Below are 26,750 nucleotides of genomic sequence, written 5' to 3' on the forward strand. Positions count from 1 at the left end.
CTATCAGCTATTTTGAATCTAATTCTTAAACTGTTCTTGATACCGTGGCAGCAAGCCATGTACTTGTCATTTTATCTCATTAGAGTTAAATCTAGTCCTGTCAAGAACAGGTTTACTAATCTTTTTTAATTGCCTGCTGAAAATTTTTCATTTCCAAAATCAGCTGAAGAATTTAAGATGGTGATAAGTGTGGACGGAGGTCAAGTAAAAGCTCTAAGCAGCTGAGGAATTCCCTGAAGGAGGGAAACGCAGAGATGAATGGTTTTAAGGCTGATGTGGAAGAGTGGAGGATTGCTAAAGTATTTGCATCCAGAAGAATGGAACAGGGCTTAAATTGTGTACTTGTATGAAGATGTCTATGATGTTCATTTGACTAGTATAAACAGTTTTCTTTTGTGCATTTCTGCATTTAAATGTGCCACCTATTCTTCCAGAGAACTGGAGGCTAGGGATTAGACGATTGGAAGGTGGAGGAAAAACAAATGAAGACCAGGTGTACTCTAGAGAGGACAAAAGACAGAGCAATGTCCAGTGAGCTATAAATAATAACATGAAGGAGGGGAAACAATGGTTAGATATGGAGCCTGCCCAGGGCGACCCCAGTAGGACTATAGTATGACAAGGAGAGAAAAGACTGAAAAAAAGGTGAGGGGAAGAGACTGGAAGAGTTCTTTGTTTCCTGAGAAAACATTTGGTGGTTGACTGGAATAACGTATAGGTTCTCTCCCCTCTCTGAAAGTTCGTTTTACGCCACTTTGCTTTTACAAAACACCTACTGTAGTACTTGTTTTCACTAACCGAAAGAAATCTGAAGAGGATTTTTGCTTTTATGACAAATGGCTGAAAGGGAAGATGGTGTTCAGCGTTCGTTTCGCAGGGAGCCTTTGCAGAGGCAGCTCACGCCCCAGCAGTGAGAGTGGTGCCCCCAAGCCCCTTTCCGGGGAACTACTCTCAGTGCCTCGGCATCAAGCCACCAGAGCTGTGACCTGTGTCTGTGAGCCTCTGTGCTGTGTCTCCATTTATTTTGGTAGGTTTTCTTTTGTTTCTGGGAATGTTAAAAAATTTTTCCCATATACAGTAATGGTAATTGCTTCTTCGCTTTATGCCATTTCAGCTTACGAAAGGTTTCATAGGAACGCTCTACTTTGGGATAGTGGGGGGAAACCCGTATATTGCATCTCTGGGAATAGGAGAGGGCCATGTTTCCCGGCAAATGGTCAAGTTTACTTTGTGGATGCTGCCCGGCAGAAGCTAGGGTGTGGTGGGTGTGGCGTTCGCTCTTATGACTGTGTGAGAATAGAAATGGAAAAGAATGTGGGTGCCTGTATTAGCTCCAGGGATATGTTTGGAACCACAGCAGTTTGTGTGACCTTGAAGGGAGTGGAAGACAGTAGTTGGGACTATGTAATTGAGTGGGTAATCTAGTTGAGTTGAATCAGAATAGCCTACCACGCCCATCTCTGTTTCTTGAATCATCCCTCACCTGAAGGACTCTGGGAATGGGCTCTGCTTTGTAATGTATGAGGGTAGAGCTGACCATGAAGATCTTTGGAATGTATGTCATTAGAATCCCCCTCTTTTCTCCTCCAGTCCTCTTTCTGGGGTGCACCATGGGTTTACATTGTTCCCTGACAGGGTCTAATTTTCTGGGAATGTATTTCATATTCTGCATCTTGATTTTCTTTCCACCTACCAAAACCTACCAGTTTGCTCCCTCGTGTCTCTCATCTTTGCAGATAAATGAGCTACTTTGGTAAAACTGATTGTTTTGTGTGGAGTTAACGTGTTTAACGGTTAACCCTTCTCTGTGATATGTTTGCATCCAAAAGAAGAGTTCACAATATGTTGACTCAAAGAAATGGGGTCATTTGGGGCATGTCTTTGGGTAAATGTTAAGGTGGTGATATTACAGAGCAGTCATGATATGCATATTTTACTCTTAGGAATTAAACTAATGCACTTGGCCAAAAGAAAAAAAAGGGACAAGAAATGACAATCGAAATATGAGAGCATAGTCCTAGAGTGAACATGAGCTGGGAGATATGAGCCTGCTGTGTGGAGGGAGATTTCATTTCCTCTCAGAGTTTGAGCATTTGGGTTTAACTGAATGATTCACAAAGTGCAGGCCAAATATTTCATCTGGTGTTTACCTGAGGGTGACAATCGTCTTCCTCAAAGGGCAGGAAATACTGGTTATCTTGGACTTAGTGAGAAGCAGCATAGTGTTATATTTTATGAGGAATTTTAGGGAATTTTCAGGGGTATTTTCAATTGTATGTAATTACTGCCTTGAGTTTGACTTTGGACTCTAACCTAGATCCTTGTGTCGTTAGGAATGACTTTACAGTAGTCCTCCCTTATCTATGTGTGTTATTCATCATTGCCAAAGGAGCTCAGAAAACATTTTTGTTGAACGAAATAATGACTACGTAACACCTCTGCCTGATGCCCTCTCCACCCTCCATGTTCCCCAGAGCAGATACCACTAGGGACATTCTGGCTGCTTTGGTTTAGAAGAGATGGGTCTTGCTGAGTGGTTTAGATTGTCTGTTGGAATTGGATTGCAAATTACTGACTTACTGAGATTATCTTTTCTCCCTACCTCTAAATGCTGCCCTAGCCAAAGAAGGTAGCAATGGGGATTGGTTGAAAGTAGGATGATGATGTGTGTATGAGATCTGGGTAGCTTTGATACCCTTACTATGCTTTTTTAAAAATACCAAACCCATGTCTTCCATTCCATGACAGGACACTCTAGTCATTTTAAACAGTTTTGACATCCCAGGAATGGATGCCCCCCCACTTATAAGGTTCTATTTCCTTATTTGCCCCTCAGAGATGGTTTTGAACACTAGAATTATGGGTGACTTACAAATTAAAGCATAATAATACTATGTTGTCCATCACCCCCAAACCACCTTTTCTCCCCTTTATCTCGCCCTGTGCCCCGTTCTGTCTTTTCAGCTTGGTCCACTTGTGGACTACAGTAATGATCCTAGCACTTTACGCATAACTTGCCTGGTAGCTTACAAACATATATCATAAAGAAAAGTTTTAGCAGTTTAGTAAGTGACCTTGTTGAAAACAATCCTGAGCATGTGGCATCTTGTTCTGTATCTCACAGTGTCACCCTGGCACTTACTGAAAAGACTCTTGTTTCTGCAAGGTATCTGCTTGACAGGGCAAGTTTAAGTAGAGATAAATTACCATTAGAGTTTGTTTTTCATATTCCATTTACAGAGGTTCAGTTGCTTCCCTCAGTGAGTTTGGAAGCTTCTGTGTATGACGTCTAGACCTTTATCCCAGAAGCAAATGTGATCTGACTGCTAGCCATTCATTCTGATGCTATTTTTAGCATTTTGTCAGCCTCCTGGGCCAGTTTGATATTTTTATTTTTGTAATGTGCCACTCAATTTTTAAAGTTTTGTTGTTATTTTTTGTTTATTTTTTGCTGGCAAAGATTTGCCCCGAGCTAACAGCTGCTCCCAATCTTTCTCTCTCTCTGTTTTTTTTTTCTCCCCAAGGCCCCAGTACATAGTTGTATTTTCTAGTATAACTAGTCCTTCTAATTCTTCTATGTGGACCACTGCCACAGCATGGCTACTGACAGACAGGTGATGTGGTTCTGTGTCTAGGAACCAAACCCGGGCTGCTGAAGCAGAGCATGCTGAAATTAACCACTAGGCCATCAGGGCTGGCTTGCCACTCAACTTTTGATTGTTGCATTATAATAGAATCACAGAAGTGAAGGGACTCATAGAGGTAATCAAATCTGGTGTTCTTGAACTTTTCTTTCCCTCAAAGGGACAGTAAAACCACTCATAAATATAATTTATACCAATGTGTAAATCAGAAAAAAGCTGAATTTCTAGTTCAGAGAGAGACTAAAAATGGGAGTCCAAAAGCCTCTGTCATATCTCTACTCCCCACCCCAACCTTGAGGTATCTGGATATAACATCTGGGGCTCTGTGGAGCTCAATTTGAAAACCACAGCTCTGGAGTAATGGTTGTTTTGCTGTCTTAAGTAAATCTTCCTAGCACCAATTTACTGTTTATTGCTTCCTGAGGGTAAAATTTTAAGACACACTGCTCAGAGTTCTTCCTCTGCATTTATCTGTGGTGTGAATTACCTATAGACAACTCACCAGTCAAGACGCTTATTGTACGTTGTGAATATTCAGCCCAACCGATGTGCACCATTAGGTACCACAGGTAAGAAGCTGACTCACGTGACAGAGTGGTGCTGTTTTCTTAATTTGATGACAAGTATGGCGTCTGGATGAGACTATGAAGGTACTTAAGAAGTTGAGATGTCCTACATGGATAGGCTCTAACTGTCTAGATCAGTGATTCTCAAAGTGTGGTCCCCTGAACAGCAGCAGGATCCCTTCAGACTTGTTAGAGTGCAAGTTCTTGGCCTCTACCCCAGACCTGCTGAATCAGAAACCTTGAGGGTGGAGCCCAGCAACTGGTATTTAACAAGCCTTCTAGGTGATTCTGCTGCACATTAAAGTTTGAGAACCACTGGTGTTGGAGAACACAGTGATGGTGCCAAGGGTTGGCTTGTGGGGTGTGTGAATGCTGCTTCCCTCCTCCTCCCACTTCCTATAGAACTCTTCTTGCTTTGCTATGGAAATATGATGTTTTCTCCATCTTCTGTGAAGTCCTAAGCAACTTTATCTTTGAAACAAATACTCTAGCTCTGGCTTCCAATTAGATTACCACCCCTTGGTCCCTTTTATGTGGAAATTCTGAAGTAGCCACTGGATGTACGTTAACATTGTTTTTTAGGTGTTAGTTGGAAGTCTGGTTGTTTAATGAAAGGAAGTGATTTTCTGCTTGACCAGGCCAGGGACTCATTTGTCCGAAGACTGCTGAGGTAACTCGAAATCGCAAACCTTTAGCTTTCTGTCTCCAGTACGAGTCTGATGGAGGATTTCCTAAGTGTAGCAGTTATGTAACCATGATCATCTTATCCGCTTTAGGGTTATCAACCTGTTTCTTTTCTCTTCTGTCTTTCTGATTAACTAGTCAGTCATTCAGCAGCCTGGGGTTCATTCAGTAGCTGGGATTCTTAACGTAAGACCCAAGAACCACCCTTGATGTCAGGAAAATAACCCTTGCTTAGATGTATGGATATGGTTTTTCGTGGGTAGAGGGTCCACATTAGATTCTAGAAAGGACCTGTGCCCCATCCCCCAAAAAAGCTGATTAATGATTGTTTTAGCTGCTTTTGGATAATAGTTTTAGGAAATCTTCGCAAGATTTGCAGCCATTTGAGATGGAAGAGCTTTCAGGGGGATTGGCAACCATGTCTTAGCCTGCCTTATGGTCCCCTCAGGTGCTACTATATACATTAAGTAGAGTAAGACTGATTCTTTAACTTGAGCAATGATGCTTTGCTGTTTCTGTTGGTGGGAAGGGTGCTTACTTTTTGCTGTCAACAACCTGCTTATCCAGTAGTTTCAGGTATAGTTTCCTTTAAAAATTCAATCCTGTGAGGTATATAGAGTGGGGAGATATTATCTCTATTTATAGTTGATCACACTGAGGCTTAGAGAAAAGCGTGAAACGGTATCACTAAGTTTATCCTTAATTGGAAAGCATTGGACACTCCCACTACTTCATGCTCTGGTTACTTCTAAATACACTTGGATGATGCCTAGAGAAGTCTCAAAAGTTCATTGTGGATAAAAGACCAGTTGTTTAACTGGCACCTACAATTATTATTCTCTCTCTAAAGGAAATGGATCATGTTAAAATTGTGGATTTCTTTTTTGCTGTTCTGTATTTTAGTGATTTTTCAACAAAATTTTATAGATATAATCTTCCCACTTCACAGTCAAATAAAAGCCGGCCCCAGCCCCTCTTCTTTTCTCCTCCACAAAGATCATAGAAAATCCTATATTTTTTAGCATATTGGGTCAGAAGAGAGCAAGTCGTTGGCAGCTGCTAGCATCACCTCATTTTCATTAGATTGTTCTTTGGGTGTCAAAGACTAGTGCCCTTGTAACTTACATTACACAGCCTTAAAATTGCACATAAAAGTTTGCTATGGAAGAGTAGCAAATGTAAGATAAATTGAGAAGGTTAAGGGGAAAATTGTGCTAAGAGCTTCTCATAAATGAATTCTTATCATAAAAGCACAGCGATTTCTCCAAGTGACAAATTAACTTGAGATTGTGCTTTGCATTTTTAAATAATGTGTGGTAGGGTAATTCCATTTGTGTTCAAGCTAGAGGTCAGTGCCTCACTTATTCTACTTGTGCTTTTTGTCTAATAGTGCAGAAAAGAAAGCTGTATATGTGGATATTTAATTTACTTTTATTTTGCGAATGCATTGTGTCTGTGATTCCATAATGATATTCTGTGTGTAAAGGCAGGCTGGCACATAAAAGGTATCTGTGCTGAGGGCTTAGGGCCAGAGCATTTTCCAAAAGGAGTATTTGTGCTTAGAAAACTTCTTATAAAGATTCTTGTCCTGACTTGAATTACTATTTCACTTCAATGGGGTCACTAAAAAGGACATCAAGATGTCCATCATTTTATTTCAGTTTCCTGGCAGTGCGTGGGTAGAAAAGGCATTAGTGTGTAGGGTAGTGGTTCTTTCTGTCAGCAAGTCAGAGGTTTGATTATGACAGTTAACTTTGAGCAAGTGACTCCTTATTTCTGTCAGGAATATGCATATTAATGTTATTTAGACTTTTTTGGGGGGAGGAATATAAATTATATGTATTAATTTTAGAGTTTGTACATTTGTGGTTTGAACAACAGTGAAAATAAAGAGAAGAGGGTTTCTGCCCTGCCGTCTTACAGTCTATCAAGTGAAATCTGATGGGTCACGTGAAAGCTCTGTGTTCTTGAAGCTGTTGATGTCAGTATTAGGAGTTGAGACTGGGTAATTAATAATAATATCTTCGTCCTCTGCATCTTTTACTGACGTTTTTTGTTTTCTTTCTTTGGCCTGTGGCCACACTGCATTTTTTCCCCAGGATTTTAGTTTGTGGGGCAGAGACAGTGGGCATGATGTTAGCTAATTGCCTCAAATGCTGACTGGTGTGAATGTGACCTTTCAAAGTCACAGCACAGTGCCCAAAACCATGTTTTTACCTGGATAAGATTTTTGTTGTTGTTGTTTCGATCTTCACTGGGTGCAGATGCAGTGGAGATTGAGGGAGATGAAGGGCAGATGCTTCGTTTAGGAGCTCCAGGGCCATGTCTCAGTCAATCAGGCCTCCACCCATGGTGGTGGTCTTTACATTTCTTGGAAGAAGCAGAATAGATTAAATGCTTGTGGCTAGGAGGGAGCCTGAAGCAGAGCAGGCCTCTGGATTTCCTGAAGTTCCTTTTAACTCCAGATCTCTCTTGGCATCATTCTTTTTGTTTTTTGTTTTTTTTTGCTGAGGAAGATTTGCACTGAGCTAACATCTGTTGCCAATCTTCCTCTTTTTTTATGTGAGCCACCACCACAGCATGGCCACTAACAGATGAGTGGTGTGGTTCTGTGTCATGGAACCAAACCCACGTCACTAAAGCAGAGCGCGACAAACCCTAGCCACCAGGCAATCGGGACTGGCCTAGCATCATTCTTTCTTTTTAAACATTAGTGTATTTTTTCCTGTGAGGAAAAAACCCATACTCCCAATCCACGTTTCCTATGGTGAAACCTAATATTATAGAATCTGTTTGTATCTAAATAAAGAGCATCAGTCAGTTTCAATGGCATGCCATCAGCTGACCCAGAAACCACCCATAGCTTAATGGGTGTTTTGAGGTTGTGTATTCACCTGTCTGGACAGTTAAGGGCTCTGGACATATGTAGGGTTAGGAAATACCTTGTGATTACAAGGCTTATTGTTTATTTTAAAACATATTACCCTTATGTTAGAGTCCAGAGACTTATGATCTGACTTTAAAGTAGGTTTGCCTTAATAATTTAAAGCTTTTTTGTTTTTTTTAAGGAAGATTAGCCCTGAGCTAACATCTGCTGCCAAACCTCCCCTTTTTGCTGAGGAAGACTGGTCCTGAGCTAAGATCCGTGCCCATCTTCCTCTACTTTATATGTGGGACGCCTACCAGAGCATGGTGTGCCATGCGGTGCTGTGTCCGCATCTGGGATCCGAACCGGCAAACCCCAGGCCTTCAAAGTGGAACATGTGCACTTAATCGCTGCACCACTGGGCTGGCCCCTGCCTTAATAATTTTAAAAAGCCGTTTCCCTGCCAGTTGACTTTTAACATGCGTTTCAGGCCATGATTTTTTTCTTTTTGGGGGGAGTTTCTTTTTAATTCAGATAAAATTTATATAACACAAATGTTGTGAATATTTTTTGTCAGGAGAATTTAAGAAAGGTTAATTGACTCAACACTTGGTTCATTTATTTGAATTCAATGGTTGATAGTCTGGGATGATATAAACCCAGGTCCTTGCCTTGGAGGAGATCATAGCCTCCTAGGGAGATAAAAACATAAACAAATATTAATAGAGACATGTACAAGATGCCCTGTGACTGCAAAGGATATGTACTTCACTCTCTTTTTTGATTCCACCTCTGAAAATGGTGGATTTTCTTTCTCCTGCTCCATTTACTTCGTTGTCTTAATGTTTTCTGTTAGGGATTTCATATGAAAGTTAGAATTTTGTCAGCTACCACATGCTTCTGAACATTTCTTGCTTCTAAGATTCAAAGACAGAAATGTAAGTGGTGATACCCGATGTTAGCCTATTAGAATTATAAAACATGCACTTGATATAACTTAATATAAAAAAGGTGTTTTCAAATATTGGAGTGTGAACTGGGAGTCTGCCAAACTTGTTTTTCCTGTAGGTCCATGCGCGGCAAGACCGTTGGCCCAATAAACTCCAGATCTGTTTGCTTACTTAAGCCAGTCCTAGATGGCGTATATTTCCGTTTTTATTGTATGTTTCACTCCCATCTCCTCCAAGAAACCCAAGCCAAAAAAGAGTGTACTTCCTGTCTTCTTTGATTGAAGTTTGCTGAAACTATATCTTTTTTTTGTTACTAAAATCTCTTGCAGGTTTGCAAATGATAATAGCAATGCTTTTTCCTTTTATACTGGTAAATGAAGGATTAAGTGGACAATATTATAAAAATCTCTGGAATTCTTAGAGAAAGAACTAAATAAAATGAAATAGTATTATGCAAGATGAATAAATTATTTTTTTATATTAAGCTGCATTTTATTAAGTTGAATTTTTCTCATTATTAATCTTTCGTTATAAAAAGGATTTTAAGCCTTTAGTCTTCTTTTTTTTTTATATCGTCAATGGTCTTTAGATTCCCTAAATTCTCTATTTGAAGGCATTTCTGAACTGAACTGGTACAACTGTCATTTTCTTCTTAATTTTATAAAGTATGGAATCTTTTAAATGTTACTTAAAAAAGTTCTTAATGTCTCTTCCTTGGCTCATGAAATGTAAAATTTGACTTCGGTTGACTTCGCTCTAATAATCTTATTTTATTAAAATCTTGCAACATGTTGGTCAAGTCCTAGCGTATAATTTTCATAGCTAAATTTTAAACCTAAACCGGAGTTTTATTTTACCTTTCTCTGTGAATTGCTTAAAGAGCAAACTTATCTGGTTGCAGTTTACAGTTTTTACAGAAAGATCCTTTTCTTCCTTTCACTGTCTTGACAGCGGAGAAAATCAGGGGAACGATCAACAGGCTAGTTTAAGAGAGCGGAAATTTGTCCAGTGCACTGGAATTCGCTTCTTCCCTGGTGTGAAAGCTTGTATTTGAGGCACACAAAGTGACTTTGTGTAAAAATGTGAAGGACAGGTATTTACTCTGGCCTTGACCAAGGTGAGAATTTGAGGTGAAAGAGTTGGGCTCTGTGTAGGAGGTGATTTGGAACTTGACCAGTCTGTCAATTTTTTTACCTTTCGTTGAAACTGGAAACTAAGTAAAGGAGATATAATTTCACAACACATAACATAGCTCTAAAATCTTTTTTCTTTTAGTTGATGTATTTTAAGCAGTTGAATATATTTTCCATAAATTTTACTGCCTTCCATTTACCTTTGAATAGAAGCCAATGAGAGAAATATTTAGAAGGTTAGCAATAGAATGAACTGTTAGAAAAGTCCTTTTTGTGGCATTCCTAAAGTATGTGCTGGCGGAAAAATTACTGTAATTTGACAGTGAAATGTTGGAAAGTGATTTTATTTACTGTTTAGAAATAACATAAATGAGCTTTGCTTTTTAAATTCACAGGTTCAAAACATTTAGTTATGCTTCACTACCTCAATCTTTGCTCATTATTCTTTACATTGATGGAATTAAATGTGACACATTGCAATGTTGGATCAGCCCCACAGTTCTAAAATACTTGTTTTGACTGAATTCTGGAAAAAAAAATTAAAGATACTGTTTAATGTCAGAAATGGAGATTTGTAAAATTTTGTTTCCAGCCTAAAGTTGATTCAAGCAAGTACCCCAATGATAGACGAGGGAAAGAACATGAAAAATATCTAATTGTAAATTGCCTGTTAAAACCAAAGATGATTCTTAGACTTTGAAAGAGCAAATAATTTTCAAAGCCAGGTCTTTTATGTCTGTGCTGGTTGTAATATGGCTGGTCCCTGAGGGAGTGTACTTCTAGTCCTTGTGTCTGCCAGCACTGGTAGTAAACACGTATTTAATGGCCAGTGAGCCCTGAAGCATCCAGTTTTATCTTCCGGATATCTAAGGACACATGTGGATGCAGGTCAGAGCTTTATGATGCTTGCTCTGAGGCACATGGGTATTTAGAGAGGAGAGAGAATGCCCATAATTTCCAGGGAATTCTTTGGATGCCATCTCCTGATTCTTTCACTTACCTTGTGCAGGGACCATCTACAATTGTCTTCTGACTTTCAATAGAGTCACTAACTTGCCCTTTAGTATTCATAAGATTACATGAGCATTTTCTGTGGCCTAAAATGGCCTGTCATTTGTTTTAAGGGTTAAGCGTAGACAGCTGAAAGTTAGACTTGGGTTTCAGTCCCAGCTCTGCCACTGTATGATTTTAGTCACTTAACCTCTTTAAGCTTCAGTTTTCTTATCTATGAGTGGATATTCATTCATTCATTTCATTTGTTCATTTGTTCAGTTAACAAATGTTAAATAATCTCTATGTGTCAGGCCTGTTCTTGGTTCTGGGAAGTGAGCAGTGAGCCTAGCAGACAAAACCCCTGCTCTCATGGAGCTTATGTTCTACTGAAGGAAGTGGAATATAAATTAATATAAATTAAATATATGTGACAGATGATGACAGTTGCTACAAACAAAAATGAAACAGGATCTCAGGGAGAGTGATGAGATTGTAAGGTGGTTTCTTTCTGTTTTATGTGGGGTAGACAGGGAAGACCTCTGTCTTGAGGTGACCTGTAAGCAGAGAAATAAATGTAGAGAGGAATGATACATGAGGCTATCTGGGGACAGAGGATCTCAGGGAACAGCAAGCCTGGCAGGCACTGCACGGTACCTGAAGTCAGAGCAAGCTAGGTGTGTGTCAGGAGCAGTGAGGAGGAGAGCTGGAGTACAGTGAGCGAGGGCCAGAACAGCCGGGATGTTAGTACCCACCTTGTGGGGTTGCTTAGAAAATTGAGTGAGATGACACATTTAATATGAACTTTGCACACATTATAAGAATAATACACCATAACAAGTGAGGATTGTTTTGGTAATGCAAGTTCAGTAGTATGAAATTTGTTAATGACATTCAACATCTTATTAAATATATGTATAAAAAAATCATATGGTCATTTTGATAGAAAAGGTGTATGATAAAATTCAATACCAGTTATTGATTTTTTTAAAAACCCCTAAAAATATAGTAGGAAAATATCCTTAGCAGAATAATGTATGTCCATCTCAATCCAAAAACTATCTCAGGCTTAATAGGAAGTTTGAGAACATTTCCATTAAAGTCAGTAAGAAAATAAGGATGTCCACTACTTTCAGTATTTATTAATGGTGTTTGGAATCACAAGTCAGTGTAGTTGGACAAGAGAAAGAAAATGAAGTTACAAAGGTATAAAAACCAGAAAGGAGGTAAGTGAACATTATTCACAAACGATAGCACAATATGACTAGAATACCCAAGAGAATCAAGTGAAAAACTAATTATAAAGAATAAGGTCATTTATAAATGTGCATGGTTACCAAAATAATAAGTCAAAATTTGTAGATTTCATATACACTAATAATAACTAGTTTGAAGATGTAGTGGAAGAAAAAACCACTAACTTAAAAAAAGGGTAAAATACCTAAGAATAAACTTAAGAAATATGTATGATATATATGAAGGCATTTGAAAATGCTCCTGAGGGATACAAAAAAGATGTGAAAATGCCTGTCATATTCTTGGATATAAAGATGCCAGTTCTCCTTAAATTAATGTGTATGTTTAACATAGTTCCATTAAAAATAGCAAAATTTTTAGGAGGGGATTAAACAACCTTATTCTTTGTTCATATGGAAAAATAAATAAGCACAAATAGGACAGTTCTGAAAAAGAGATTTGAAATGTTACTGCACAAAATTGGGGTACTCTGCCCAATGCACATAAACAAGCTGATTAATTATGGCATCAGCCTTTGTGGGGAGAAATCAGCTTTAATTCTGTGAGATCAATCTGCAGAGAGACGGGGCACATGCCCTCAGATCTGTCTCCCCTATTCAGGATTTGAGCTGAAATTTAAGAGGTTAGGGAGAACAGGCTGGCACGCAGAAATGCTAGTGGGTCAGGTTTTGATTGGTGGGCTTCAAGCATTTATGGAAGGGCTTTAAACATTTATGACAGGGTTCTAAACATTTGTGATGGGGTTCTAAACATTTTTGATGAGGTGGGGAAGGAATTTGAACACCGTACCTTCCTGAGTGAGGGACCCCTCGCTTCTGGTAAGAGTCCAACCTTCAAGTTCCCATCATGTCCTGGTCCTTAGGTTCCGTGGGGGAGGAGGCTCTTTAATTCCGAGATTGTTTCAGATCACGATTTCTTTTACACATGCTCTGGCTACGTGACTGCAGTTTTTCCGAAAGACAATTCTTAATCACTCTGTTAGTAAGAGATAGGGTCAGTGGAACTGGTCCTGGAAGGCCTGTGGTTACAGAAACATACTGTAAGGCTACAGTAATCGAAACATTGGTATTACCAGATGCCATATTTAGCATATGATAAAGATGGTCTTTCAAATTAATTGGAGAAAGATACTCTGTTCAATAAGTACTAGTGGGATAAACAGGTGGCCATCTGAGGGAAAAAGAAAAAACTATTTAGAGCAATATCTCAAGTGTTAAGCCAAAATCAGTCTATAGTCAATAGAAATTAAAAAAAAATAAGTTATAGCAGAAAGCATGGGAAAATTATTTTATAATCTTGGAGTATGGCCTTTCTAAGTAAGACAGAAAACTGAGAAGCCATAAAAGAGATTGATAAACTTGATTACATAAAAAAAAAAAAAAACCTGAAAAAATCCTGCATGAAGACAAAGAACAAGAAAATTGGGAAAAATTTTTACTTGTGATATCACAAGGGGACTGATTTCCCCAATAAAGAGCTACAGATCCATAAGAAAAAGTCCAACAATCCAATAGAAAAATGGACAAATATTCTACAGGAAGGGACATAACAGTGGCTTTTAAACATATGAGAAGATGTGTAACTCCACTCATTATAAGAGCTATGCACATTACAACTATACTGAGGTACTGTTGATCACTATTAGATGGGCAAAAATTAAAAAGTTTAATAATCTACTCTGTAGAGATTATGAGTGCAAAATGGTAGTCTCTTTAGTGGGTAATTAGGCAAAATCTGTAGTATGAAAAATCTCATGTCCTTTGACTAGAAACTTCAGTTCTAGAAATTTATCTCATGTACATTCTAGATGTACACACATTCAAATATACTATGTATGTATCCTACATATACATACATATCATATGGGTGAGAAAATAATTTATGTACAAAGATGTTTATTGTAGTAGTGGTTATAATGGCTAAAGATTGGAAACAACTGAAATGTTCATCCACGGGAGACTGAATACGTACATTACATTACAACAATACTATAGAAAATAGTCCAGTCATAAAAAAATACCAGTGAATCTCTTTATGTATCATTTTGGAAACATCGCTAATATATGTTGTTTGGTGGAAAATGCAAGGTATACAGGACACTGTATATAATATGGTTGTGTTAAAAAATGTTTTGCTTTTTTATGAATAGATACAGCCTCTGGGGAGTATAATTTGAATTTGAAGACACCCTCACTCCTTCTCAAAAAAAAATTTGTAGGTAGCATAGTGCCTTCCACTTAGCACTTGCTACATGTTTGTGGTGGTGGTCGTGATCTTCATGTAATCACAGGGTTCCGTTATCTCAAGAGTTGATTTTTAACGGTTGGGCCTGGAAGAGGAAGCCCTTCTCACTAAAAATGCTACTTAATGAGTGGCATTCTCATGTTCTTCATCAAAATGCTATGTGTGCTTCCTGAAGTATGTTTCTTGGAGGATGTCAGTACAAGCTCTGCAAACCAAAGGTGAAATAAGATTGGGAAATGTTGGATTAAATGACGCTAAGCAGGCTTCTTTCATACAGGCCTTCTTAGAGCCTTACTACACGTAATGTGCTTTCCGAATATTCAAGAGGGATGTTTAGAGTTCAGCATTCCCCAAATTTATTTGAATAGAGAACCTTAAACAATGATGATTATTACTTTTTTTTTCCTTTAAGAAATAGGTTATGAGTATTTGTCATGTTGGGAAACATCACTTTAATACTTAGATTTTGATATTATTCACCTTCATTATTCATTTTAATAAATCAGCGTTCTCGATTCATTTCTAAGATGCCAGTAGTCTCTCTCTCTGCCTGCTTTTCCTCCTCCCTGATATGCTGCAGCTCACTAATTTGTTTCGTGGTTGAGACCTTCTCAAAATTGTCCCAATTACACTGTTTTCTTAGGCAAAGAAGAGAATCTATATAATTACTGTGAAATCTCAGGGATTGATTGAATGGAAATTGAAGATTGAAGTGTCGTTTGATTCAGTTTTCCCAGAGCTTTGAAATTTTTGCTGTTCACGGGGAAGAATGAAATCAACAGAATGGGTAGGTAGTTGGGGAATCGTTAGCTTCACGTGGAGAAGAGAGCATCACTGTGGGTTAGAAGATATGGGTTCTACCTCTGTCTTCACCATTTACCAGCTGTGTAATTTGGAATGGTTCACTTAGCCTCTCTGTGCTTCATTTTTATCATCTGTAAAATTCAGGAATTGGGTTTAGGTCTATCCATTTAAGACTGACTTATTAATAATATGTTTAAGGGAAGATTATGGGCCAATGTAGAGTATTTTATTTTACTCTGCAAGTTTCCACATGTGAATATAACCTGTCTCAGTTCAGTTCTTTTGGAGAATGAAATTATTCAATAATTAGGTTAGAGTCAACTCCATATATTTGAAAACTTGTTCAGTTGTTCGAGACTTCTATCTTGATTGATTCATTTGTTGATTACCCTCCAGAAAAGCACTTGATTATAACACAGGTCAATTAATACAATATTATGGATAAATCCACACTTCCTGTATAAACGCTCCCTGCATTTGTTTCCCTGATACAGAGAGAAATCCATGATGTGGGTATTAATTATCCTCCCCCCACCCACACAGTGTTCATTTGGTGGTTTTGCTGTGCTTTTTGTGCATTCCCTATTAGCAGATTTCTGAACTCAGCAAAGTAGAGGCCTAAATTTACTGAATTAATGCTATCTGGAAATGAGGTTTAAATTTTGTTCCTCTGTTGAAATTAGGGATGTGACATAGCTATTCCACAGAAGGATTGTGAGCCTGAATTTGATTTTATTATGTGGAGGTAGAATGTTTTGTTAGAAGGAAAGCACTTGCCTGAGGAGAGATTTGAGTGTGACTGAATTGTTAACCGCCAACTTCCCCTCTTTTTAGCGGGAGACATATTTTGTTTTTAAATGAGATGACAACCAAGAGAATTATCAAGATCCAGTGAATTTTAAGAGAGTCCTTTCAATTTACTTGAGTTCCATTTAACCTTGCTTTCGATGTCATTCTGTACATTACTGTCAAAGGACTCAGCTTTAAGTCTCGGAGTGTTGCTGCTGGCAGAATCATGCTGGTAAAATATAAGAGTGGTTCTCAGTGAAGTCCTTACTGATACACAGCGATACCTTATTACCTAAGTAAAAGCATATGTGTGTGAGTGCCTAAAAATGTAGAGTGTAAGGAGAGGATGTATGATGATGGACACTAGGATGGGAGAAGTATTTCTCATGAATTACAGGTGCCCTTTCATAATTTGAGTCACAGAATGAGGAAAGACTTGAAATCACCTGAAAAGCATCTGGAAGCAATCTGCAGTTCTTAAAAGGCAGTAGAAGAGCCTGTGTCTCTCCAGTACATGATAATAAAACTGTTCCTGTGGGATTATGGAAGAAGTAGAATTCTGTTACTTCTAAGACCTCTTGCGATTAAATGCCCAGAGATTTGATTATGAATTATACTGCAAGGTCCCCGGTTAATGATTAGAGTGCAGAAGGCAGATTTGAAGGTACTGAGGAAATTTTGACATGAAGTATTTGTTCATTTGCTTATGATATGTTATTCTTTACTTTGCATACCCCATCTCACTCTTGTGCCTGGTCACTGCCACTCCTGTGCCCAGGTTTGAAGATTTAGGTCACGTTGAGATCACCTCCCCTATTTTTTTTTTTTCCCTTTCATGAAACATTTGGTCTAAGAAAAGGTATTACATTTCAAGCCTTTCAGGCATTTGTAGTCAAACACACACACAAAAACTCTCATAGTGACTTCTAGGGAACCATCTTTTAATAATATATAACCATCTAATAATATATTGGACTGTTGCAGAAAAATTATTACATTAGTGCCTAATCCTTGTTACACAGAGATTTTGAAAAGATGTACAGTCATCCCTGGGTATCTGCAGGGGGTTGGTTCCAGGACCCCCTACTCCCCCACAGATAGCAAAATGTGTGGACACTCGCTCGAGTCCCTTATATAAAATGGCATAGTATTTGCGTATAACTTACGCACATCTTCCCATATGCTTTTAAATCTCCTCTAGATTGCTTATAATACCTAATACGATGTAAATGGTCTATAAATAGTTGTTATACTGTATTGTTTAGGGAATAATGAAGACAAAAGTCTGTACAGGTTCAGTACAGATGCACCCATTGAAGGCTTTTCCGTTTGTAGTTGATTGAATCTGTGGATGCAGAACCCGTGGATATGGAGGGCTGACTGTATTTGTTGTACTAGACTCTGACTTGAATTGCTCACCTTAACCCATCTAGAGTTAGGAAAGTATTTTACCTAATACTTATAACTATATCAGAACAAATTGCTTCTTGTTTCTTGCTTTTGTATAAGTAGTTGTGATCATATGTAATTACAACATTGTACTCCTCTTTTTCTTTCTTCTTTATATGATAAATGGCACTTTCCCATTTTATTATAAACTCAAAATTTTTTGATGGCTGAAAAAACGTGGTTAAGTAAATTATGAATGGGGTCACATTTACTTAACTCTTCCCCAGTTTATTGGGCATTTAAATGGTTTCTATGTTTTAAATTTAGGTATAGTATTTATTCCTTTCTTAAAAAAATGCTCTTTCTTGGAAATTTTCTCTAGCTTCCACCTGTATTGATCTTGAATGGTGGCTTCTCATGGTTTTGTTTAACATTTGCGTTAGCTTCTGCCTTTTGTACTTAATGCATTTGGGGTTAGTCTTTGCTATGCTTTCCTGGACACCTCTAGGTTCTCTGTATTTCTCTCAGGCAGGATAGTTTCCCAGCCTTCTTCAAACTCATGTTTTTTTGGTTGTACAGTATGGATTGAGCCATGCATTTGTGTTCTGAAACGTATCTTCCCAGTTAGGCCTGATGATATGAGACGTGTGTCTAAGACCAAAGTAAACTTTGCCTATGAGATGGCAAAAACCTGAGCTTTCAACTGTCAATGTCCAGATAGGTCAAAGGTACCAGGGAATATTTTGGGAGTATTGCACATTTAAAAAAAATTGTTGGGGCTGGCCCCGTGGCTGAGTGGTTAAGTTCACGTGCTCCGCTTCGGTGGCCCAGGGTTTTGCCAGTTCGATTCCTGGGCGCGGACATGGCACCACTCGTCAGGCCATGCTGAATGGCGTCTCACATAGCACTACCAGAGGCATTCACAACTAGAATACACAACCATGTCCTCGGGGGCTTTGGGGAGAAAAAGAAGAAGGAAAAAAAAAGAAGATTGGCAACAGTTGTTAGCTCAGGTGCCAGTCTTTAAAAAAAACCCAAAAAACAGCAAGCTTTAAAAAAACAAGTTGTTTATGAAAGTTATTTGTGGTCCTCACTTTGCTATTTTATATTTTGTTGTCATTATCTTAATATGATGCTGCTGATGCATGGATATGGATTTATTTAGCTTCATATTTTTTTTCTCTTCTAAAAGAAGCATATAATTAGCATCTCCTAGAGGATGGAAGAATCCTTCTCTACTTTCTGCTACCCAGCATGAGTCTCTCATTTTTGGCTACCATTCAGATTTCTAAATAAAGATTTTACTTTTTGCTTATAATTTTTTTAATAATAAAGATAAGTGCAACCTGCAGAGAACCCAGTGCACAGCAAATGATGGTAAATGGTAGGGGAAGAAAACTAGAGAAACTTAGATTGGGTTTTTGCAGTTTATTAATGATTGTGGAACCTTTTTTATTCCTTTCTATAGATTTTGAAAGTCTTCTGGGAGGTTCCAGCAGTGCCAAGTGTTGGAGGAATCTTTTCTGTCCCTCTAATAGAGTGAGGTGAGAAACTACAACCCGGCAGTAGGCTCTTGAAGAGAGTGATCACAGGTAATGTCTTCTTTTCTTATTACTATTGATATGTGTTCAGTCACGTTCAATCATATACTTAAAAAAAATGAGCCTACTTGAATTTATACATCCAAGTGAACATTATCTTGTTCAAAACAGTCTTTTTGAGAAGCTATACTCTATCCTCTACTCAAAACATTAAAAATTTTTTTTCTTTGAGAAACTGCACCTTCATTCTCTGGTAGCATTCTTTTAAACCTCCTGTTTTCTGTGGTGAAAAATCTCAACCCTGTGAGGATGTATTTGGGAAGTAGTCTAACCTCCTTTAGAGCTAGGGTGATGAGTCTGGGGAGCTCTAATTTTGATCAAAAACCAGAAGGAGCAATAACCTAATAAACCAATTTTTTTAAATTCTAATTTGTACATGTGTTTGAAGGCTCATACACTGTATTGCAAGTTAGTTCTAAGAAGAGGTGACTAAGTTTCGGATAATGGTTATATTGTTAAAATAAGTGATTAGGCTTGTAGCTTACAGAGAAGCATATGTTATTTATTTGACTATGTAAATGTTGATATACTTTCTTATTAAAATCAATCACTCAATTAATCTGTGAGTATTGTAGCAAGGGTTCCTGTATTAATCAGGTTAAATAAGATGAGATCTAAACATCCTAATAAGGTATACCTCGACGTCATTGTAGTTGGCATCTTACCATCGGTGTGTTTTTCATTGTTTCTCAAAGTGCTATTAGAGTTCTTGTTAAAAATGCACATGAAAAATTCATATTACTAGGCCTCAATCTAGTGTATCAGAATCAGAATGGTAGGGGGCAGAATTTTGGAATGTGCATTTCACAAGTAAGTACCACCAAAGATTAACAGCCCCAGGACAATAAAATCATACTTTTACCTAATCTCTGTATTTTTTGATTTAAATATGTTACATAGTTATTTTCTTGATTTTTGCTTTGCATAAAACAATGCCAGTGTTTTTCGTATACTGTTTTGACACAGGGTTATGTGTTAGCTTATTATTAGATCAAATTGAGACTGTAGTTGAATAAAACTGCACTTTGAACTTTGTCTAAATACAAAATGGATATATTTTTCCTTGTATTCAAATGGATAAATCTATTTTTGACATCTAGATGCCAAATACTAAGTTTTTTTTTTTTTTTTTTTTTTAAAGATTTTATTTTTTTATTTTTTTCCTTTTTCTCCCCAAAGCCCCCCGGTACATAGTTGTATATTCTTCGTTGTGGGTCCTTCTAGTTGTGGCATGTGAGACGCTGCCTCAGCGTGGTTTGATGAGCAGTGCCATGTCCGCGCCCAGGATTCGAACCAACGAAACACTGGGCCGCTTGCAGCGGAGCGCGCGAACTTAACCACCCGGCCACGGGGCCAGCCCCCAAATACTAAGTTTTATGAAATATCTGCTCTTCAAATTTGCTAATAAGTTGTACTTCAGGTATCTTATTCAAGTTGAGGGTAAAGAGTAAATGGGGTAGGCGTTGGAGGCCCCTGGAGTCAATGCTACACTACACTTAGCATCCAGTCGAGCATTTTTCAGTAAACATTGTGATGAAAGTTTTGCTGTGCAATGTATGGTTCAGATGAAATCCTTTCTTTATAGTACCCTGAGATTTTGTGAAGCTTTTTGAATCCCCCAAATGAAAGGGAGTATTAACATGAAATGAAACAGTAGCTTTTGATATGAAGTTATTTTCCTGTACATTCGTTAGTAATCATTCCTATAAATTTGTTAATTTTACAGAGTGTAAGCTTTGTGTATAAAGTGTGTTAATTTTTAGATATTTTCAATTTTACAAACAGATTATACTTTTACTTTAAAAGATATATACAATAGGGGCCAGCCCCATTCCTGAGTGGTTGGGTTCATGCTCTCTGCTTTGGCGGCAAAGGGTTTCGCTGGTTTGGATCCTGGGCGTGGACATGGTGCCGCTCATGAAGCTGTGTTGAGGCGCCGTCCCACATGGCACAACCAGAGGCACTCACAACTAGAATACACAACTGTGTACTGGGGGCCTTTGGGGAGAAAAAGAAGAAGAGGAAGGAAAAAAAAAAATTGGCAACAGTTATTGGCTCAGGTGTCAATCTTTAAAAAAAAAAGATGTATACAATATTGTAACGTTCTCTGTGCATTAATATTGAGAGATAACGTATTTTATGTAAAATAAATCTGACTATAGATTTATAAGTTAATGCTATTATTTTCACATGCTTGTTTCTTTATTAAAACATTTATTGGTATGAAATATTCTATTAAATTTATACTAAAAAATTATTAAAATACACAACATGAAATTTACCATTGTAACCATTTTAAGTGTATAGTTCAGTATTGTTGAGTATATTCACATTGTTTTGCAACGAATCTCCAGAATGTTTTCATCTTGCAAAACTGAAACTCTATGCCCATTAAACAACAACTCCCCATTTCCCCCCACACTGCATTTCTATACACACCACGTTTTGTTTATCCATTCATCCATCCATGGGCGTTACTGTTGCTTCAGCCTTTGGCTTTTGTGAATAGTGCTGCTATGTACATGGGTGTATACATATCTCTTTGAATTCCTGCTTCCAGCTATTTTGGGTATATATCTAGAAGTGGAATTACTGGATCATATGGTAATTCTATTTTTAATTTTTTGAAGAACAACCATACTGTTTTCCCCAGCAGCCGTACCATTTTGCATTCCCACCAATAGTACACAAGAGTTCCAGTTTCTCCACATCCTTGCCAACACTGTTTTTTTTTCCTGATAGTAGCCATCCTGATGGTGAGGTGTTGTCTTGCGGTTTTGATTTCCCTAATGATTAGTGATGTTAAACATCTTTTCATATGCTTGTTGGCCATTTGTATACCTTCTTTGGAGAAATGTTTAGTTAAGTCCTTTGCCTATTTTTTAATCAGGTCATGTGTCTTTTTTTTTGTTGAGTTGTAGGAGTTCTTTACATAATCCGGATTATTAGCCCTTACCAGATATATGGTTTGCAAATATTTTCTCCCATCCTGTAGGTTGCCTTTTCACTCTGTTGATTCTGTCCTTTGATGCTCAGAAGTTTTAAATTTTGATGTAGTTCAACTTATTTATTTTCACTTTTGTTGTTTGTGCTTTTGCTGTCATAGCCAAGAAATCATTACCCTATCCAACATCATGAAGCGTTCCCTCTATGTTTTCTTCTAAGAGTTTTATAGTTTTAGCCCTTATTTTAAGTTTTTGATCCATTTTGAGTTAATTTTTGTATATGGTGTAAATTAAGGATCCAACTTCATTCCTTTGAATGTGGATATCCAATTTTCCCAACGCTATTTGTTGAAGTGAAGTTTATGCTTTTAAGGATAGTTTAGGATAAGAAAAAGAAAAGCAGACAATCATAAATGGCTATGTTGCGTCTATGTAGGAATTCTCATAATGTCCCCTATTTCTAATTAAGAAAATATTTCAGAAACAAAAGGATGTTATGTAGATTTGAAGCTCAACTTAGACTAAGATTTAATAATTGTGGTAAGCATAGAGCCTGTGTTTAAGTTTTATGTTAGTTATTTGGTGGGCAGTGACTTCTTATATTTGGGATTTGATTATGGCAAACTCTGAGTTTTGGTCTTCAGGTAGATGTGTGTGTGAGCATGTGTGTGTCCTGTTATAAGGCTTTTTCTAGTTAACTCCAGCCCCTGAGAGATCCTCTGTGTTTTAGGGAGCTTTAGTTTCAGGGCCATAAACGGAATCAACATTCTCATGGTAAAAAATAACCAGTAATGAATCCAAGGAAAAACCTATAGCCAGCTCGAACCAATCACCTATCTGTAGGAGAAGTTACTTGGAACCTGTTTTTGCCTCTCAGCTCTAAAAAGCAATATGTGTGTTGACAGAATGATATTTACACTGGTTTTGAAAAGGTCAAAAACCAGATATTGTGCCCTTAGAAGTGAGGTTATTTTTGGGAGGACAGGAGGGTGTTGGGAGTTGAGTGGGGAGAATACAAAAGCAAACATATGTAACTAAGAGGAAAGCCTGTGTGAGGATATTTTAAGGTCGAGGCAGCAGTTTAGGCAGGTGTAGGAATAACATGGATAATGAAAGGATGTAACACTCATGTATTACTTTCTTCAGGGGAAATGATAGCAAATACTAAAGGTAGCACAGCAAGAACCACAAGTGGAAAATGGGTTTGAAAAGGGTTGAAGACAATATGATATAAAATGTGTATGATAGTCCTGAGGAGATGCTGTCAGTGGAATTCATCTGTTATGAATTTTGGATGTGTTCTCAGAACAGTGAGACAAATAGCAGGTAGACAGAGGCAATTACAGATATTCTGAGCTGTTGAGAGAATTATACATTTGAATACAGTATTTCAGGGTTAAGATCTGTCTGCATGAGAAAAGAGTAGCAGTTATGGCAGCATTAGAATGCTGTCCCTTCTAATGTGATACCGGGACGTCTGCGTCATGCAGAATTGAGGTGGTAAGTGAGGAATGTTTTTCTGTGGCTTCTCTGGATTTGTGTGGAACCAGTGGGAAACCATTTTCAAAAGTAGTTTTGAATAAAAATCTAGCCTCGAGACTGGTTCGGGACTAGCTTTTCTGAGTAAATAATGCAAAAAGAGACCTAAAAATGACTTCTTACTGTCAAGTAATCAAACCAGCTACCTAACCTTATATAATTCTGAAATTTGTTCATTCTACACATCTTTTCAAAATTTTGTAGATTTTAAAATCATGGTCTACCTCTACCTTCTTTTGTGAATTTAGTCTTTTTATTTATTTAGTCATTTTTGTCTTCATGTGTTCCCTGACCCTTATAATTTCATTCTAGCTTAGTTTGGATCTTTTCCAGCTCTGTGTGTGTCTTCAAAATGACCAGAACAGCCTAGAATAAATGTATGTAATATATGTTTGGTCGTGTTTGTTTCATTTTCAACATCATTCCTGAAAAATACCCTGTCTTTTCTTGGTCTTTAAGGGTACAAGGCTGCATTGAATTGATGTGCTCGGAGAAAAGTCTCTAAAGACTCTAGTGTAGACCAGAGGTTCTCCAAGTGTGGTCCCCAGATAAGCAGCAGCAGCTTCACCTGGACACTTGTTAGAAATGTAGATTCTTGGGCTGAATCAGAAACTGTTAGGGCAGAGCTCAGAAATTTGTACTTAACAAGTCCTCCAGGTGATTCTGAAGCGTGTTGAAGTTTGAGAACTGCCCTAGACACTCTGTTAGCTCTGTGCTGTTGTCCAAGCCATTCATTTTCTCTAGCCTTTGGTCTCCTGAGCAGGTAGGTCAGGAGTTCTCAAACATTGGTGGGCACATGAATTATCTGGTGAGCTTGTTTAAAAAATTTCAAAAGCAGAATAGTTTTCCTAACCTCATACCCTGAGATTCTGATTCAGTAGGTCTCAGATGACTCAATTATCTGCTTTTCAGCAAGCTCTCCAAAATAGTTCTCAAATCTGTGATCCGGACCAATGGATATCTCTGAGTTTTCTTCAAGCCCCAAAGTGGTGTGGTTTAAAATGGCTTTTTTGGGTTCAGTAGCTGAAGGCTTGGGGGCCAGAACTTTATTTGAAAAATGCAGTTTGGATTATTTTTCACTGAAGCCATTATGTTCTGATTTCTTGCCTTGAAAAACATGATTCTTTCTTGCCTACTCAGATTACTATGAGATTTCTCTGAGGCTTATCCTCATAGGTAAGGCAGTTCACTCTCGAAAAGAGCTTTCTGACTCTTGTAAACTTGGAGATTTCATTATATGGTTCTTCTAAGTAGTTTCTAAAAATAGTTAATAAACTGTAAATACTGATTCTTAGGGAATATCACTTTTTATTGAGATGTTATTTTTTGTCCCTATCCTTTATTTCCAGTCTGTAAGCTTGTTCCCAGTGCATGATGATGTTTATCCTTTCTCACTGTCATTCATGTTTGTGTTTCTTTCTTTAATGGTGCCACCTTGTTAAAATTAGAATTATTTTTTACAGGTCTTCCTCTTGTCTCAGTGGCTGTTCCTTCTCAATCTTTTTTCCTCTGTCCATCCCTTGATTGTCAGTGTTCCCTAGGAACTGCCCAAGTTCTTTTCTTTTTTCCGCGTCTCACCTACATGCTGTCCCCTCAGGGCCTGCTTCTTCATGTCTGCCAGGTCCTTGCTCCAGTGTCACCGTGACACCACCCTTTATAAAGCAGCATCTGACTCTCACAACTCTCTTCTGAGCTTTAGCCCCATATAATCAGCTGCCTACTGGATGTCCCACAGGTAGATCAAGTTAACATATCCAAAATGGAACTCACCATCCTTTTCCCATGAATTCTGTGCCTCCTCTTGTGTCCCCTGTCTTGCTGAATGGCGTCATCATCACCCTTTATGTAGCTAACATTGATCTGGCATTTCCTGCATGCCAGGCAGTGTTCTGAGAACTTTTATGTAACTCCTCACAAAATCCTTTGAGATAGAGTCTGTTATTATTCCCATTATACAGATGCGGAAACTGAAGTGCGTGGAGTTTAAGTAACTTTCCCAAAGTCGCAAAACTGTTAATTGGTGCAGATGGAATCCCAGAGCATGTAGTCTTCATTATTGTGCTCTCCTGCCTTCCTTTCTCAGCAGCTCAAGCCGGAAACCTAGGATTCCCCCTTTACTTTGCCCTCTTTCTCCTGCATGTCTGGTCAGACCTCTTGAGTCCACCTACTAAATCTCTTGTAGAAGTGTGCTTCCACTTCTCTGCATTCCACTGTAAGTGTTCTGGTTCAGGTCTCTATCATCTCTTGCCTCCACTGTTGTAATTGGTGTCCTCTTCCCATCCATGTCTTTGTATTATTGTCAGAGTATTATTCTTCCTGGTAGTAAATCTCATCATGACACTTCTCGGCATTCAGCAGCCTAACCACTCCACCATCAGTCATCCGGTGCTAGACAAACCCTCTGTTATCCCCTTCATTGTGAAGCAGGCACCACTCATCCTCAGCATAGGACACTTCAGACATCTGAAGAATCTCACCGTAAGGCAGAGAGCTAGAAGAGTGTAGGGAATATCTGGGTAGTACCTGACACTTTGAGAATTAGAAAATAAAAGGAAAACGCTATCTTTTGATCCTTAATTTCTATTTATTGTAATAAAAGAACAATAAAAAAAAATCAGAGTCTAGTCTGGCCCAGAGACGGGTGACATCTTGGCAGTCCCTAAGACGAGTGTCTCCTCACTCCCGCTCCACTTCTGTGCTGCAGCCACAGTAAACTTGCACTCCCTATAATGTGTCCTGTTTTCTCTCCTTCTTCTGGGCCTTTGCACCTGCTATTCCCTGTCTGTGAAATACTCTTCCCTCACTGCCCCATTTGCCTGGCTAACACTACCATACTACCATGTCCATTTTCAGGTCTCAACTTAAATATCGTATCACCTGGAAAGCCGTCTCTGATCCCATTTACCTTCCAACAGTTTGGGTTAAGTGCTTTTTCTTTTTCTAAATTATTTTATTGAGGTCACATTGGTTTAGAACATTGTATAATTTCAAGTGTACAGTGTTATATATCAGTTTCTGTGTAGATTGCATCTTGCTTACCTCCAATAGTCTAGTTTTTATCCGTCACTGTACATATGTGCCCTTTTTCCCCTTTCGCCCACCCCCCAACTCCTTCCCCTTGGGTAACCACTAATCTGTTCTCCTTATCCATGTGTTTGTTTACCTTCCACATATGAGTGAAATCATACGGTGTTTATCTTTTTTTGCTTATTTTGTTTTGACATAATACCCTCAAGATCCATCCATGTTGTTGCAAATGGGATGATTTTGTGTTTTTCAATGGCTGAGTAATATTCCAGTATACACACACACACACACACACACACACACACACACACACACACACACA

General features: G+C 38.2%; 1 protein-coding gene across 7 annotated transcripts in view; it reads left to right on the plus strand.

Moving 5' to 3' along the window:
* The window catches only part of FHIP1A (FHF complex subunit HOOK interacting protein 1A), a 220,458-nt gene that overhangs the window by 39,413 nt on the left and 154,295 nt on the right, over window positions 1-26,750 (plus strand). For 6 of the 7 annotated variants that reach the window (XR_006887927.1, XM_046656304.1, XM_046656303.1 and 3 more), the window contains exon 2: window positions 18,785-18,908. The gene's annotated coding sequence lies outside the window, so the exon portion shown is untranslated. Of the gene's footprint in view, window positions 1-14,977; window positions 15,122-18,784; window positions 18,909-26,750 lie in introns of all 7 variants that reach the window. The other variant, XM_046656299.1, reaches the window with a different exon arrangement.

This window comes from Equus quagga, chromosome 3 (genome assembly GCF_021613505.1).
Source record: "Equus quagga isolate Etosha38 chromosome 3, UCLA_HA_Equagga_1.0, whole genome shotgun sequence".
In the NCBI taxonomy this organism is placed as follows: Eukaryota; Metazoa; Chordata; class Mammalia; order Perissodactyla; family Equidae; genus Equus; species Equus quagga.